Source organism: Hyla sarda, unplaced genomic scaffold (genome assembly GCF_029499605.1).
Source record: "Hyla sarda isolate aHylSar1 unplaced genomic scaffold, aHylSar1.hap1 scaffold_146, whole genome shotgun sequence".
In the NCBI taxonomy this organism is placed as follows: Eukaryota; Metazoa; Chordata; class Amphibia; order Anura; family Hylidae; genus Hyla; species Hyla sarda.
The window spans coordinates 105,720-121,756 of NW_026608090.1; the positions used below are offsets into that span (position 1 = coordinate 105,720).

The window sequence follows — 16,037 nt, forward strand, 5'->3', positions numbered from 1 at the left end:
CCGTGGGCTGATGGTAACAGGGTGCTGCATGACCCCCACGAACAGGCATCTTACCCCCTGTCCTTTGGATAGGGGATAAGATGTCAGTGCTGGAATACCCCTTTAACAAATAAAATGGAGGTGACTAAACGAATGGAGTAATTATCAGCCATGATTGACTCTAAATTTCCTCATTTCCATAAGATTTGGAGACCGTGGGAAGATTATGTCTCCTCAATAACTTGGGATGATTTCTAAATTGATGCCGTGACCCGTGGGATGTTCCCTTTCTCTTATTCCGTTCCTGTGGTTTCTCCTTCTAATTCTATTAGATTCCTTTCTTTTTCCTTTTCTTTCTTTTTTGCTTTTGTCTATTTTTTTTCTTTATTCTTTCCCTGTTTCAGGTAAATCCATTTTTTTTAAGCTCTTCCCTAGATATTTTTATCTATTTCTCTAAAATATACTTGGCCAATTGTCTATGGATCGTAAGCTGAAGATTGACTGCACTTTGCTAAATCCTCATCTAGGCATATTTGTTATTCCTGTTTCTTTAATGCAGAATGATCTTCCACGTTGGGAATTTCTATCTCTTCCAGACTGAAAAGCATCAACCTGTGTTTGACTTGTTACTTTCTGTCTGCCATTATATGAAAATCTTCTTTTCAAAATTATAAATAAAGTTTTACAAAAAAAAAAGAAAGTGAATGAGTAGAAGAATAAAGAGGTAAAGGAAGTGAATGAGGAGAATAAAGAGGTAAAGGAAGTGAATGAGGAGAATAAAGAGGTAAAGGAAGTGAATGAGGAGAAGAATAAAGAGGTAAAGGAAGTGAATGAGGAGAATAAAGAGGTAAAGGAAGTGAATGAGGAGAATAAAGAGGTAAAGGAAGTGAATGAGGAGAAGAATAAAGAGGTAAAGAAAGTAAATGAAGACAAGAATAAAGAGGTAAAGGAAGTGAATGAGGAGAATAAAGAGGTAAAGGAAGTGAATGAGGAGAAGAATAAAGAGGTAAAGAAAGTAAATGAGGAGAATAATAAAAAGGTTGAAAAAAAGTAAATGAGAAGAATAAAGAGGTAAAGAAAGTGAATGAGGAGAATAAAGAGGTAAAGAAAGTGAATGAGGAGAATAAAGAGGTAAAGAAAGTGAATGAAGAGATTAATAAATAGGTAAAAAAATAAATAAGGAGAAGAATAAGGAGGTAAAGGAAGTGAATAAAGAGGTAAAGAAAGGGAATGAGGAGAAGCTGAAGCTTATTAGGGGAGGGAAGTCATTTCCTATCTTTCTCTCACAGAACATTTCCCTCCTGGTTTGTATCCTACAGCTGTATATGGAGGTTTATATGACAGTGAGAGGATCATTGCGGATGGTGCAGGGTTTGGCGGGGAGCTCTGGTGGGATGGGGCCAAGGGAAGTTAGGAGGGAAATAACAAGAAACGAAACTAAGAACAAGCTGTGTGTGAGCCAGAGAGAGAGGGGGCGGTATATACGAGACTAAAGCACCAGGAGAACCGGTAAGAGACCCCCCTACTAATGGACTCACCGCTATACAACACCCTATACTGTTATATTATACTATATACTGTACTGTTATATTATACTGTATACTGTACTGTTATATTACACTATATACTGTACTGTTATATTATACTATATACTGTACTGTTATATTATACTATATACTGTACTGTTATATTATATTATATACTGTACTGTTATATTATACTATATACTGTACTGTTATATTATACTATATACTGTACTGTTATATTATACTATATACTATACTGTTATATTATACTATATACTATACTGTTATATTATACTATATACTGTACTGTTATATTATACTATATACTGTACTGTTATATTATACTATATACTGTACTGTTATATTATACTGTATACTGTACTGTTATATTATACTATATACTATACTGTTATATTATACTATATACTATACTGTTATATTATACTATATACTGTACTGTTATATTATACTATATACTATACTGTTATATTATACTATATACTGTACTGTTATATTATACTATATACTGTTATATTATACTATATACTGTTATATTATACTGTATACTGTACTGTTATATTATACTATATACTGTTATATTATACTATATACTGTACTGTTATATTACACTATATACTGTACTGTTATATTATACTATATACTGTACTGTTATATTATACTATATACTGTACTGTTATATTATACTATATACTGTACTGTTATATTATATTATATACTGTACTGTTATATTATACTATATACTGTACTGTTATATTACACTATATACTGTACTGTTATATTACACTATATACTGTACTGTTATATTATACTGTATACTGTACTGTTATATTATACTATATACTATACTGTTATATTATATTATATACTGTACTGTTATATTATACTATATACTGTACTGTTATATTATACTATATACTGTACTGTTATATTATATTATATACTGTACTGTTATATTATACTATATACTGTACTGTTATATTACACTATATACTGTACTGTTATATTACACTATATACTGTACTGTTATATTACACTATATACTGTACTGTTATTTATACTATATACTATACTGTTATATTATACTATATACTGTTATATTATACTATATACTGTACTGTTATATTATACTATATACTGTACTGTTATTTATACTATATACTATACTGTTATATTATACTATATACTGCACTGTTATATTATACTATATACTGTACTATTATATTATACTATATACTATACTGTTATATTATACTATATACTGTACTGTTATATTATACTATATACTGTACTGTTATATTATACTATATACTGTACTGTTATATTATACTATATACTGTACTGTTATATTATACTATATACTATACTGTTATATTATACTATATACTGTACTGTTATATTATACTATATACTGTACTGTTATATTATACTATATACTGTACTGTTATATTATACTATATACTGTACTGTTATATTATACTATATACTGTACTGTTATATTATACTATATACTGTACTGTTATATTATACTATATACTGTACTGTTATATTATACTATATACTGTACTGTTATATTATACTATATACTGTACTGTTATATTACACTATATACTGTACTGTTATATTATACTATATACTGTACTGTTATATTATACTATATACTGTTATATTATACTATATACTGTACTGTTATATTATACTATATACTGTACTGTTATATTATACTACATACTGTTATATTATACTGTATACTGTACTGTTATATTATACTATATACTGTTATATTATACTATATACTATACTGTTATATTATACTATATACTATACTGTTATATTATACTATATACTGTACTGTTATATTACACTATATACTGTACTGTTATATTATACTATATACTGTTATATTATACTATATACTGTACTGTTATATTATACTGTATACTGTACTGTTATATTATACTATATACTGTACTGTTATATTACACTATATACTGTTATATTATACTATATACTGTACTGTTATATTATACTATATACTGTACTGTTATATTATACTATATACTGTACTGTTATATTATACTATATACTGTACTGTTATATTATACTATATACTGTACTGTTATATTATACTATATACCGTTATATTATACTATATACTGTTATATTATACTATATACTGTACTGTTATATTATACTATATACTGTAATGTTATATTATACTATATACTATACTGTTATATTATACTATATACTGTACTGTTATATTATACTATATACTGCACTGTTATATTATACTATATACTGTACTGTTATATTATACTATATACTGTACTGTTATATTATACTATATACTGTACTGTTATATTACACTATATACTGTACTGTTATATTATACTGTATACTGTACTGTTATATTATACTATATACTGTACTGTTATATTACACTATATACTGTACTGTTATATTATACTGTATACTGTACTGTTATATTATACTATATACTGTACTGTTATATTATACTATATACTATACTGTTATATTATACTGTATACTGTACTGTTATATTATACTATATACTGTTATATTATACTATATACTGTACTGTTATATTATACTGTATACTGTACTGTTATATTATACTATATACTGTACTGTTATATTATACTATATACTATACTGTTATATTATACTGTATACTGTACTGTTATATTATACTATATACTGTTATATTATACTATATACTGTTATATTATACTATATACTGTACTGTTATATTATACTATATACTGTTATATTATACTATATACTGTACTGTTATATTATACTATATACTGTTATATTATACTATATACTGTACTGTTATATTATACTATATACTGTACTGTTATATTATACTATATACTGTACTGTTATATTATATTATATACTGTACTGTTATATTATATTATATACTGTACTGTTATATTATACTATATACTATACTGTTATATTATACTATATACTGTACTGTTATATGATACTATATACTGTACTGTTATATTATACTATATACTGCACTGTTATATTATACTATATACTGTACTGTTATATTATACTATATACTATACTGTTATATTCTACTATATACTGTACTGTTATATTATACTATATACTGTACTGTTATATTATACTATATACTGTACTGTTATATTATACTATATACTGTACTGTTATATTATACTATATACTGTACTGTTATATTATACTATATACTGTACTGTTATATTATACTATATACTGCACTGTTATATTATACTATATACTGTACTGTTATATTATACTATATACTGTTATATTATACTATATACTGTACTGTTATATTATACTATATACTGTACTGTTATATTATACTATATACTGTACTGTTATATTATACTATATACTGTACTGTTATATTATACTATATACTGTACTGTTATATTATACTATATACTGTACTGTTATATTATATTATATACTGTACTGTTATATTATACTATATACTATACTGTTATATTATACTATATACTGTACTGTTATATGATACTATATACTGTACTGTTATATTATACTATATACTGCACTGTTATATTATACTATATACTGTACTGTTATATTATACTATATACTGTACTGTTATATTATACTATATACTGCACTGTTATATTATACTATATACTGTACTGTTATATTATACTATATACTGTTATATTATACTATATACTGTACTGTTATATTATACTATATACTGTACTGTTATATTATACTATATACTGTACTGTTATATTATACTATATACTGTACTGTTATATTATACTATATACTATACTGTTATATTATACTATATACTGCACTGTTATATTATACTATATACTGTACTGTTATATTATACTATATACTGTACTGTTATATTATACTATATACTGTACTGTTATATTATACTATATACTGTTATATTATACTATATACTGTACTGTTATATTATACTATATACTGTTATATTATACTATATACTGTACTGTTATATTACACTATATACTGTACTGTTATATTATACTATATACTGTACTGTTATATTATACTATATACTATACTGTTATATTATACTATATACTGTTATATTATACTATATACTGTACTGTTATATTATACTATATACTGTACTGTTATATTATACTGTATACTATACTGTTATATTATACTATATACTGTACTGTTATATTACACTATATACTGTACTGTTATATTATACTATATACTGTTCTGTTATATTACACTATATACTGTACTGTTATATTATACTATATACTATACTGTTATATTATACTATATACTATACTGTTATATTATACTATATACTGTTCTGTTATATTACACTATATACTGTACTGTTATATTATACTATATACTGTACTGTTATATTATACTATATACTGTACTGTTATATTATACTATATACTGTACTGTTATATTATACTATATACTGTACTGTTATATTATACTATATACTGTTCTGTTATATTATACTATATACTGTACTGTTATATGATACTATATACTGTTATATTATACTATATACTATACTGTTATATTACACTATATACTGTACTGTTATATTACACTATATACTGTTCTGTTATATTATACTATATACTGTACTGTTATATGATACTATATACTGTTATATTATACTATATACTGTACTGTTATATTATACTATATACTATACTGTTATATTATACTATATACTGTACTGTTATATTACACTATATACTGTTCTGTTATATTATACTATATACTGTACTGTTATATTATACTATATACTGTACTGTTATATTATACTGTATACTGTTATATTATACTATATACTGTACTGTTATATTATACTATATACTGTACTGTTATATTACACTATATACTGTACTGTTATATTATACTATATACTGTACTGTTATATTATACTATATACTGTACTGTTATATTATACTATATACTGTAATGTTATATTATACTATATACTGTACTGTTATATTATACTATATACTGTACTGTTATATTATACTATATACTGTTATATTATACTATATACTGTACTGTTATATTATACTATATACTGTACTGTTATATTATACTATATACTGTACTGTTATATTATACTATATACTGTACTGTTATATTATACTATATACTGTACTGTTATATTATACTATATACTGTACTGTTATATTATACTGTATACTGTACTGTTATATTATACTGTATACTGCACTGTTATATTATACTATATACTGTACTGTTATATTATACTATATACTGTTATATTATACTATATACTGTACTGTTATATTATACTATATACTGTACTGTTATATTATACTATATACTGTACTGTTATATTATACTATATACTGTACTGTTATATTATACTATATACTGTACTGTTATATTATACTATATACTGTACTGTTATATTATACTATATACTGCACTGTTATATTATACTATATACTGTACTGTTATATTATACTATATACTGTTATATTATACTATATACTGTTATATTATACTATATACTGTACTGTTATATTACACTATATACTGTACTGTTATATTATACTATATACTGTAATGTTATATTATACTATATACTGTACTGTTATATTATACTATATACTGTACTGTTATATTATACTATATACTATACTGTTATATTATACTATATACTGTACTGTTATATGATACTATATACTGTACTGTTATATTATACTATATACTGTACTGTTATATTATACTATATACTGTACCGTTATATTATACTATATACTATACTGTTATATTATACTATATACTGTACTGTTATATTATACTATATACTGTACTGTTATATTACACTATATACTGTACTGTTATATTATACTATATACTGTACTGTTATATTATACTATATACTGTACTGTTATATTATACTATATACTGTTATATTATACTATATACTGTACTGTTATATTATACTATATACTGTACTGTTATATTATACTATATACTGTACTGTTATATTATACTATATACTGTACTGTTATATTATACTATATACTGTACTGTTATATTATACTATATACTGTACTGTTATATTATACTATATACTGTACTGTTATATTACACTATATACTGTTATATTACACTATATACTGTACTGTTATATTATACTATATACTATACTGTTATATTATACTATATACTATACTGTTATATTATACTATATACTGTACTGTTATATTATACTATATACTGTACTGTTATATTATACTATATACTGCACTGTTATATTATACTATATACTGTACTGTTATATTATACTATATACTGTACTGTTATATTATACTATATACTGTACTGTTATATTATACTATATACTGTTATATTATACTATATACTGTACTGTTATATTACACTATATACTGTACTGTTATATTATACTATATACTGTACTGTTATATTATACTATATACTGTACTGTTATATTATACTATATACTGTAATGTTATATTATACTATATACTATACTGTTATATTATACTATATACTGTACTGTTATATTATACTATATACTGTTATATTATACTATATACTGTACTGTTATATTATACTATATACTATACTGTTATATTATACTATATACTGTACTGTTATATTATACTATATACTGTACTGTTATATTATACTATATACTGTTATATTATACTATATACTGTACTGTTATATTATACTATATACTATACTGTTATATTATACTATATACTGTACTGTTATATTATACTATATACTATACTGTTATATTATACTATATACTGTACTGTTATATTATACTATATACTGTACTGTTATATTACACTATATACTGTACTGTTATATTATACTATATACTGTACTGTTATATTATACTATATACTGTACTGTTATATTATACTATATACTGTAATGTTATATTATACTATATACTATACTGTTATATTATACTATATACTGTACTGTTATATTATACTATATACTGTTATATTATACTATATACTGTACTGTTATATTATACTATATACTGTACTGTTATATTATACTATATACTGTACTGTTATATTATACTATATACTATACTGTTATATTCTACTATATATGTACTGTTATATTATACTATATACTGTACTGTTATATTATACTATATACTGTACTGTTATATTATACTATATACTGTACTGTTATATTATACTATATACTATACTGTTATATTATACTATATACTGTACTGTTATATTATACTATATACTGTACCGTTATATTATACTATATACTGTACTGTTATATTATACTATATACTGTACTGTTATATTATACTATATACTGTACTGTTATATTACACTATATACTGTACTGTTATATTATACTATATACTGTACTGTTATATTACACTATATACTGTACTGTTATATTATACTATATACTATACTGTTATATTATACTATATACTGTACTGTTATATTATACTATATACTGTACTGTTATATTATACTATATACTGTACTGTTATATTATACTATATACTGTACTGTTATATTATACTATATACTATACTGTTATATTCTACTATATACTGTACTGTTATATTATACTATATACTGTACTGTTATATTATACTATATACTGTACTGTTATATTATACTATATACTGTACTGTTATATTATACTATATACTATACTGTTATATTACACTATATACTGCACTGTTATATTATACTATATACTATACTGTTATATTATATTATATACTGTACTGTTATATTATACTATATACTGTACTGTTATATTATACTATATACTATACTGTTATATTATACTATATACTATACTGTTATATTATACTATATACTATACTGTTATATTATACTATATACTGTACTGTTATATTATACTATATACTGTACTGTTATATTATACTATATACTGTACTGTTATATTATACTATATACTGTTATATTATACTATATACTGTACTGTTATATTATACTATATACTGTACTGTTATATTATACTATATACTATACTGTTATATTATACTATATACTGTACTGTTATATTATACTATATACTGTACTGTTATATTATACTATATACTGTACTGTTATATTATACTATATACTGTTATATTATACTATATACTGTACTGTTATATTATACTGTATACTGTACTGTTATATTATACTATATACTATACTGTTATATTATACTGTATACTGTACTGTTATATTATACTATATACTGTTATATTATACTATATACTGTACTGTTATATTATACTATATACTGTACTGTTATATTATACTATATACTGTTATATTATACTATATACTGTACTGTTATATTATACTATATACTGTTATATTATACTATATACTGTACTGTTATATTATACTATATACTGTACTGTTATATTATACTATATACTGTACTGTTATATTATATTATATACTGTACTGTTATATTATATTATATACTGTACTGTTATATTATACTATATACTATACTGTTATATTATACTATATACTGTACTGTTATATGATACTATATACTGTACTGTTATATTATACTATATACTGCACTGTTATATTATACTATATACTGCACTGTTATATTATACTATATACTGTACTGTTATATTATACTATATACTGTACTGTTATATTATACTATATACTGTTATATTATACTATATACTGTACTGTTATATTATACTATATACTGTACTGTTATATTATACTATATACTGTACTGTTATATTATACTATATACTGTACTGTTATATTATATTATATACTGTACTGTTATATTATATTATATACTGTACTGTTATATTATACTATATACTATACTGTTATATTATACTATATACTGTACTGTTATATGATACTATATACTGTACTGTTATATTATACTATATACTGTACTGTTATATTATACTATATACTGTTATATTATACTATATACTGTACTGTTATATTATACTATATACTGTTCTGTTATATTATACTATATACTGCACTGTTATATTATACTATATACTGTACTGTTATATTATACTATATACTGTACTGTTATATTATACTATATACTGTTATATTATACTATATACTGTACTGTTATATTATACTATATACTGTACTGTTATATTATACTATATACTGTACTGTTATATTATACTATATACTGTACTGTTATATTATACTATATACTATACTGTTATATTATACTATATACTGCACTGTTATATTATACTATATACTGTACTGTTATATTATACTATATACTGTTATATTATACTATATACTGTACTGTTATATTATACTATATACTGTACTGTTATATTATACTATATACTGTACTGTTATATTATACTATATACTGTACTGTTATATTATACTATATACTATACTGTTATATTATACTATATACTGCACTGTTATATTATACTATATACTGTACTGTTATATTATACTATATACTGTACTGTTATATTATACTATATACTGTACTGTTATATTATACTATATACTGTTATATTATACTATATACTGTACTGTTATATTATACTATATACTATACTGTTATATTATACTATATACTGTTATATTATACTATATACTGTACTGTTATATTATACTATATACTGTACTGTTATATTATACTATATACTATACTGTTATATTATACTATATACTGTACTGTTATATTATACTATATACTGTACTGTTATATTATACTATATACTGTACTGTTATATTATACTATATACTGTTATATTATACTATATACTGTACTGTTATATTATACTATATACTGTACTGTTATATTATACTATATACTGTTCTGTTATATTACACTATATACTGTACTGTTATATTACACTATATACTGTACTGTTATATTATACTATATACTGTACTGTTATATTATACTATATACTATACTGTTATATTATACTATATGCTGTACTGTTATATTATACTATATACTATACTGTTATATTATACTATATACTATACTGTTATATTATACTATATACTGTACTGTTATATTACACTATATACTGTACTGTTATATTATACTATATACTGTTCTGTTATATTACACTATATACTGTACTGTTATATTATACTATATACTATACTGTTATATTATACTATATACTATACTGTTATATTATACTATATACTGTTCTGTTATATTACACTATATACTATACTGTTATATTATACTTTATACTGTACTGTTATATTATACTATATACTGTACTGTTATATTATACTATATACTATACTGTTATATTATACTATATACTATACTGTTATATTATACTTTATACTGTACTGTTATATTATACTATATACTGTACTGTTATATTATACTATATACTGTACTGTTATATTACACTATATACTGTACTGTTATATTACACTATATACTGTACTGTTATATTATACTATATACTGTACTGTTATATTATACTATATACTGTACTGTTATATTATACTATATACTATACTGTTATATTATACTATATACTGTTCTGTTATATTATACTATATACTGTACTGTTATATGATACTATATACTGTTATATTATACTATATACTATACTGTTATATTACACTATATACTGTACTGTTATATTACACTATATACTGTTCTGTTATATTATACTATATACTGTACTGTTATATGATACTATATACTGTACTGTTATATTATATTATATACTGTACTGTTATATTATACTATATACTATACTGTTATATTATACTATATACTGTACTGTTATATTATACTATATACTGTTATATTATACTATATACTGTACTGTTATATTATACTATATACTGTTATATTATACTATATACTGTACTGTTATATTATACTATATACTGTACTGTTATATTATACTATATACTGTACTGTTATATTATACTATATACTGTACTGTTATATTATATTATATACTGTACTGTTATATTATATTATATACTGTACTGTTATATTATACTATATACTGTACTGTTATATTATACTATATACTATACTGTTATATTATACTATATACTGTACTGTTATATGATACTATATACTGTACTGTTATATGATACTATATACGGTACTGTTATATTATACTATATACTGCACTGTTATATTATACTATATACTGTTATATTATACTATATACTATACTGTTATATTATACTATATACTATACTGTTATATTATACTATATACTGTACTGTTATATTATACTATATACTGTACTGTTATATTATACTATATACTATACTGTTATATTATACTATATACTGTACTGTTATATTATACTATATACTGTTATATTATACTATATACTATACTGTTATATTATACTATATACTATACTGTTATATTATACTATATACTGTACTGTTATATTATACTATATACTGTACTGTTATATTATACTATATACTATACTGTTATATTATACTATATACTGTACTGTTATATGATACTATATACTGTACTGTTATATTATACTATATACTGCACTGTTATATTATACTATATACTGTACTGTTATATTATACTATATACTGTACTGTTATATTATACTATATACTGTACTGTTATATTATACTATATACTGCACTGTTATATTATACTATATACTGTACTGTTATATTATACTATATACTGTTATATTATACTATATACTGTACTGTTATATTATACTATATACTGTACTGTTATATTATACTATATACTGTACTGTTATATTATATTATATACTGTACTGTTATATTATACTATATACTGTACTGTTATATTATACTATATACTGTTATATTATACTATATACTGTACTGTTATATTATACTATATACTGTACTGTTATATTATACTATATACTGTACTGTTATATTATACTATATACTGTACTGTTATATTATACTATATACTGTACTGTTATATTATACTATATACTGTACTGTTATATTATACTATATACTATACTGTTATATTATACTATATACTGCACTGTTATATTATACTATATACTGTACTGTTATATTATACTATATACTGTACCGTTATATTATACTATATACTGTACTGTTATATTATACTATATACTGTACTGTTATATTATACTATATACTATACTGTTATATTATACTATATACTGTTATATTATACTATATACTGTACTGTTATATTATACTATATACTGTACTGTTATATTATACTATATACTATACTGTTATATTATACTATATACTGTACTGTTATATTACACTATATACTGTACTGTTATATTATACTATATACTGTTCTGTTATATTACACTATATACTGTACTGTTATATTATACTATATACTATACTGTTATATTATACTATATACTATACTGTTATATTATACTATATACTGTTCTGTTATATTACACTATATACTGTACTGTTATATTATACTATATACTGTACTGTTATATTATACTATATACTGTACTGTTATATTATACTATATACTGTACTGTTATATTATACTATATACTGTACTGTTATATTATACTATATACTGTTCTGTTATATTATACTATATACTGTACTGTTATATTATACTATATACTATACTGTTATATTATACTATATACTGTACTGTTATATGATACTATATACTGTTATATTATACTATATACTATACTGTTATATTACACTATATACTGTACTGTTATATTTCACTATATACTGTTCTGTTATATTATACTATATACTGTACTGTTATATGATACTATATACTGTTATATTATACTATATACTATACTGTTATATTACACTATATACTGTTCTGTTATATTACACTATATACTGTACTGTTATATTATACTATATACTGTACTGTTATATTATACTATATACTGTTATATTATACTATATACTGTACTGTTATATTATACTATATACTGTACTGTTATATTATACTATATACTGTACTGTTATATTATACTATATACTGTACTGTTATATTATACTATATACTGTACTGTTATATTATACTATATACTGTACTGTTATATTATACTATATACTGTACTGTTATATTATACTATATACTATACTGTTATATTATACTATATACTGTACTGTTATATTATACTATATACTGTACTGTTATATTACACTATATACTGTACTGTTATATTACACTATATACTGTACTGTTATATTATACTATATACTGTACTGTTATATTATACTATATACTATACTGTTATATTATACTATATACTGTACTGTTATATTATACTATATACTATACTGTTATATTATACTATATACTGTTCTGTTATATTATACTATATACTATACTGTTATATTATACTATTTACTGTACTGTTATATTATACTATATACTGTACTGTTATATTATACTATATACTGTACTGTTATATTATACTATATACTGTACTGTTATATTATACTATATACTGTACTGTTATATTATACTATATACTGCACTGTTATATTATACTATATACTGTACTGTTATATTACACTATATACTGTACTGTTATATTATACTATATACTGTAATGTTATATTATACTATATACTGTACTGTTATATTATACTATATACTGTACTGTTATATTATACTATATACTATACTGTTATATTATACTATATACTGTACTGTTATATGATACTATATACTGTACTGTTATATTATACTATATACTGTACTGTTATATTATACTATATACTGTACCGTTATATTATACTATATACTATACTGTTATATTATACTATATACTGTACTGTTATATTATACTATATACTGTACTGTTATATTACACTATATACTGTACTGTTATATTATACTATATACTGTACTGTTATATTATACTATATACTGTACTGTTATATTATACTATATACTGTTATATTATACTATATACTGTACTGTTATATTATACTATATACTATACTGTTATATTATACTATATACTGTACTGTTATATTATACTATATACTGTACTGTTATATTATACTATATACTGTAATGTTATATTATACTATATACTGTACTGTTATATTATACTATATACTGTTATATTACACTATATACTGTACTGTTATATTACACTATATACTGTACTGTTATATTATACTATATACTGTACTGTTATATTATACTATATACTGTACTGTTATATTATACTATATACTGTACTGTTATATTATACTATATACTGTACTGTTATATTATACTATATACTGTACTGTTATATTATACTATATACTGTAATGTTATATTATACTATATACTATACTGTTATATTATACTATATACTGTACTGTTATATTATACTATATACTGTTATATTATACTATATACTGTACTGTTATATTATACTATATACTATACTGT

At 21.3% G+C, this 16,037-nt stretch overlaps 1 protein-coding gene across 1 annotated transcript in view; it reads left to right on the forward strand.

The window, feature by feature from the left end:
• The first annotated feature begins 1,444 nt into the window (after positions 1 to 1,444).
• Positions 1,445 to 16,037, forward strand: part of LOC130308084 (placenta-specific gene 8 protein-like) — a 44,278-nt gene continuing 29,685 nt past the window's right edge. Inside the window, exon 1 of the mRNA XM_056552230.1 lies at positions 1,445 to 1,488. The gene's annotated coding sequence lies outside the window, so the exon portion shown is untranslated. The remainder of the gene's footprint in view (positions 1,489 to 16,037) is intronic.